Source organism: Electrona antarctica, assembly GCF_951216825.1.
Source record: "Electrona antarctica genome assembly, chromosome: 13".
Lineage (NCBI taxonomy): Eukaryota > Metazoa > Chordata > Actinopteri > Myctophiformes > Myctophidae > Electrona > Electrona antarctica.
The window spans coordinates 50473856-50478855 of record NC_136794.1 but is presented as its reverse complement, the minus strand read 5'-3'; the positions used below and the strand labels follow the sequence as shown (position 1 = coordinate 50478855).

The 5000-nt window shown below is 46.8% G+C and overlaps 1 protein-coding gene across 1 annotated transcript in view; it reads left to right on the top strand.

Annotated features, from left to right (window-relative positions):
* Positions 1–5000, top strand: part of LOC306935036 (protein unc-13 homolog B-like) — a 269334-nt gene that overhangs the window by 182083 nt on the left and 82251 nt on the right. The gene's annotated exons all lie outside the window — the stretch shown is intronic.

The window sequence follows — 5000 nt, the reverse complement described above, 5'->3', positions numbered from 1 at the left end:
TCTCTCTCTCCTGTCTCTCTCTCTCCTGTCTCTCTCTCTCCTGTCTCTCTCTCTCTCCTGTCTCTCTCTCTCCTGTCTCTCTCTCTCCTGTCTCTCTCTCTCTCCTGTCTCTCCTGTCTCTCTCTCTCTCCTGTCTCTCTCTCTCCTGTCTCTCTCTCTCCTGTCTCTCTCTCTCCTGTCTCTCTCTCTCTCCTGTCTCTCCTGTCTCTCTCTCTCTCCTGTCTCTCTCTCTCCTGTCTCTCTCTCTCCTGTCTCTCTCTCTCTCCTGTCTCTCCTGTCTCTCTCTCTCTCCTGTCTCTCTCTCTCCTGTCTCTCTCTCTCTCCTGTCTCTCTCTCTCCTGTCTCTCTCTCTCTCCTGTCTCTCCTGTCTCTCTCTCTCTCCTGTCTCTCTCTCTCCTGTCTCTCTCTCTCCTGTCTCTCTCTCTCCTGTCTCTCTCTCTCTCCTGTCTCTCTCTCTCCTGTCTCTCTCTCTCTCCTGTCTCTCTCTCTCCTGTCTCTCTCTCTCCTGTCTCTCTCTCTCTCCTGTCTCTCTCTCTCTCCTGTCTCTCTCTCTCTCATGTCTCTCTCTCTCCTGTCTCTCTCTCTCCTGTCTCTCTCCTGTCTCTCTCTCTCCTGTCTCTCTCTCTCTCCTGTCTCTCTCTCTCCTGTCTCTCTCTCTCTCTCCTGTCTCTCTCTCTCCTGTCTCTCTCTCTCCTGTCTCTCTCTCTCCTGTCTCTCTCTCTCCTGTCTCTCTCTCTCTCTCCTGTCTCTCTCTCTCCTGTCTCTCTCTCTCCTGTCTCTCTCTCTCCTGTCTCTCTCTCTCCTGTCTCTCTCTCTCTCCTGTCTCTCTCTCTCTCCTGTCTCTCTCTCTCTCCTGTCTCTCTCTCTCCTGTCTCTCTCTCTCCTGTCTCTCTCTCTCCTGTCTCTCTCTCTCCTGTCTCTCTCTCTCTCCTGTCTCTCTCTCTCTCCTGTCTCTCTCTCTCCTGTCTCTCTCTCTCTCCTGTCTCTCTCTCTCCTGTCTCTCTCTCTCCTGTCTCTCTCTCTCTCCTCTCTCTCTCTCTCTCCTGTCTCTCTCTCTCCTGTCTCTCTCTCTCCTGTCTCTCTCTCTCCTGTCTCTCTCTCTCTCTCCTGTCTCTCTCTCTCCTGTCTCTCTCTCTCCTGTCTCTCTCTCTCCTGTCTCTCTCTCTCCTGTCTCTCTCTCTCTCCTGTCTCTCTCTCTCTCCTGTCTCTCTCTCTCCTGTCTCTCTCTCTCCTGTCTCTCTCTCTCCTGTCTCTCTCTCTCTCCTGTCTCTCTCTCTCCTCTCTCTCTCTCTCCTCTCTCTCTCCTGTCTCTCTCTCTCCTGTCTCTCTCTCTCTCCTGTCTCTCTCTCTCCTGTCTCTCTCTCTCCTGTCTCTCTCTCTCCTGTCTCTCTCTCTCTCCTGTCTCTCTCTCTCCTCTCTCTCTCCTGTCTCTCTCTCTCCTGTCTCTCTCTCTCTCCTGTCTCTCTCTCTCCTGTCTCTCTCTCTCCTGTTTATCTCTCTCCTGTCTCTCTCTCTCCTCTCTCTCTCCTGTCTCTCTCTCTCCTGTCTCTCTCTCTCCTCTCTCTCTCTCTCCTCTCTCTCTCCTGTCTCTCTCTCTCCTGTCTCTCTCCTGTCTCTCTCTCTCCTGTCTCTCTCTCTCCTGTCTCTCTCTCTCTTGTCTCTCTCTCTCCTGTCTCTCTCTCTCTCCTGTCTCTCTCTCTGCGCTGGGTGCCATCCTCTCAGACGGAGGCCGAGACCAGGAGGACCAGGTTAACATGTTTCTTCTCTTCTGGTTTGGCAGCTGGTCTGAATGATCACTGAGCCGTTCCTTACGGTTACGTATGTGTGTGTGTGTGTGTGTGTGTGTGTGTGTGTGTGTGGGGTTGTGTGTGTGTGTGTGTGTGTGTGTGTGTGTGTGTGTGTGTGTGTGTGTGTGTGTGTGTGTGTGTGTGTGTGTGTGTGTGTGTGTGTGTGTGTGTGTGTGTGTGTGTGGTTGTGTGTACATGTCCAGAAAATGCCCGGTTATACTGCTCGATCTCGCCGCTGTTCTGTTTATTTTTGGTTCTGTTTATTTAAAGCGCAGAGAGACTTTGGTAAGAGGAAACAATCGAGGATTAAAAATGTCAATGAAATCCAGGGGCTCATTTCCATCTACATCAAACCAAACGAGGTGGAGACCCATGTGTCATAGCTATGATAAATAAAACCATTTTACATAACAAATAAATACACAATGACATTGTAGAAAATAGGATAAAGCTCACATAGTGACCCTATCCATCAGCCGAGATTCTGTTACATTTTTAAAGACATTCTCAAATGTCTAATTGCTGTTCCATTGTGATGCAGCAGTCTGTGATGCACCTGTCTGAAAGATCCATCACCTCCTAGGACAGGGGTTCTCAACGTTTTTGGCCGGGGACCCCCGGAAATGCTTTGGCAACGTCTCGGGACCCCCGCCCCGCCCCCTCCCAACCCCCAATATAAATTGACTGCTACAATAACCTTAAACCATTTTGGGCGGGAACCCCTTTTGGTGTTTTAAGCATTGTTATAATTTAGCTATTGAAAAATAGCAGATCTACAAGCTCATAGCGCGCCACCGAGTGGCGCGCTACGAGCTTGTAGGTCTGCTATTTTTTTTAAATCGTGAAAATATATATATATATATATATATATATATATTTTTTTTTAAATAATTTGGGGACCCCCTAAAATAATTTGGCGACCCCCCGAGGGGTCGCGACCCACGGGTTGAGAACCCCTGTCCTAGGAGACCTTTGAATTCATAAAGACCCACAATAGACATGGTTGTTGTCTGAAAGATCCATCACCTCCTAGGAGACCTTTGGATTCATAAAGACCCACAATAGACATGGTTGTTGTCTGAAAGATCCATCACCTCCTAGGAGACCTTTGGATTCATAAAGACCCACAATAGACATGGTTGTTGTCTGAAAGATCCATCACCTCCTAGGAGACCTTTGGATTCATAAAGACCCACAATAGACATGGTTGTTGTCTGAAAGATCCATCACCTCCTAGGAGACCTTTGGATTCATAAAGACCCACAATAGACATGGTTGTTGTCTGAAAGATCCATCACCTCCTAGGAGACCTTTGGATTCATAAAGACCCACAATAGACATGGTTGTTGTCTGAAAGATCCATCACCTCCTAGGAGACCTTTGGATTCATAAAGACCCACAATAGACATGGTTGTTGTCTGAAAGATCCATCACCTCCTAGGAGACCTTTGGATTCATAAAGACCCACAATAGACATGGTTGTTGTCTGAAAGATCCATCACCTCCTAGGAGACCTTTGGATTCATAAAGACCCACAATAGACATGGTTGTTGTCTGAAAGATCCATCACCTCCTAGGAGACCTTTGGATTCATAAAGACCCACAATAGACATGGTTGTTGTCTGAAAGATCCATCACCTCCTAGGAGACCTTTGGATTCATAAAGACCCACAATAGACATGGTTGTTGTCTGAAAGATCCATCACCTCCTAGGAGACCTTTGGATTCATAAAGACCCACAATAGACATGGTTGTTGTCTGAAAGATCCATCACCTCCTAGGAGACCTTTGGATTCATAAAGACCCACAATAGACATGGTTGTTGTCTGAAAGATCCATCACCTCCTAGGAGACCTTTGGATTCATAAAGACATGGTTGCTGTCGCGCAGAAACCTTACATATCCATATTTCAACTTGTAAATGAATGCCTTAACTTTCCTCACGGAAACAAATATAGATATAATAAGTATATATATTTATAGCTTGATCTCGATAAACACATTTAACACGTATGTATTTTATCACATTTCTATAAATATTTAACCAATGAAACAAGAGCTTATTGTGACTAAATAATAATTACATTGGACCCATTGCAACTCTTTCTTTCTGTCTTTCTTTCTTTCTCTCTCTCACCTCCTGAAAAGTAACATACATATTGTGATAATATCCAAGGCTTCACTGACATGTAAATGTGTTCAAAACGTCAGATCACCATGTGAACCATCGTCATCCTGACCAGATAGACCTCCAACTAGCTTCCACTGTAGACGCCGGTTGAGCTGTTTTAACGCGTGCGTGCGTGCGTGCGTGCGTGCGTGCGTGCGTGCGTGCGTGCGTGCGTGCGTGCGTGCACGAGGGCCAAACCCTGGCATGACAATCTTTTCCATGTGGTTTTCTGGAGTGAACGGCGCCCATAAAGGATATGTACTGTCAGGATCACGGTACAGTGAGTTTTGGCATGTTTACTATAGGAATAAATACTACATTGCAATAGGAGAGTATTGATTAGTACACAATATTGATTCAGAAATACTGCTGTTGTTTTTGTCATATTGTGTGTTTAGTGGTTTTCCGATTGAGGATCTCGTGACGTTCAACCACTTAAAACCCCATAGCGAGGTCCCTCAGGGCTCGGTACTCGTTCCTTTGTTGACCGAGGTCCCTCAGGGCTCGGTACTCGTTCCCCTGCATGTCATGCCAGGGGTTCATTTGGTTGCAGAAGCGAAGGTTTATTAGCACGACATGATGCACAACATGCAACGCTCTGGTGGTGGCGAGAGAGAGACCCCGTGAGGGTGATCACCACCGCATGCATTACTGAAACTCAGCCAATCGTATTCCATCCTCACTGAAACTCAGCCAATCGTATTCCATCCTCACTGAAACTCAGCCAATCGTATTCCATCCTCACTGAAACTCAGCCAATCGTATTCCATCCTCACTGAAACTCAGCCAATCGTATCCCATCCTCACTGAAACTCAGCCAATCGTATTCCATCCTCACTGAAACTCAGCCAATCGTATTCCATCCTCACTGAAACTCAGCCAATCGTATTCCATCCTCACTGAAACTCAGCCAATCGTATTCCATTCTCTCACTGCACGTTCTTTCTCCCTCTCTGTCTCCTGAAGGCATGTAAACATTTATCGTCAATCGATTACAATCTCGGTTCAAACTGGTGGCTTTAAATCCATTTTAAATTGTAATA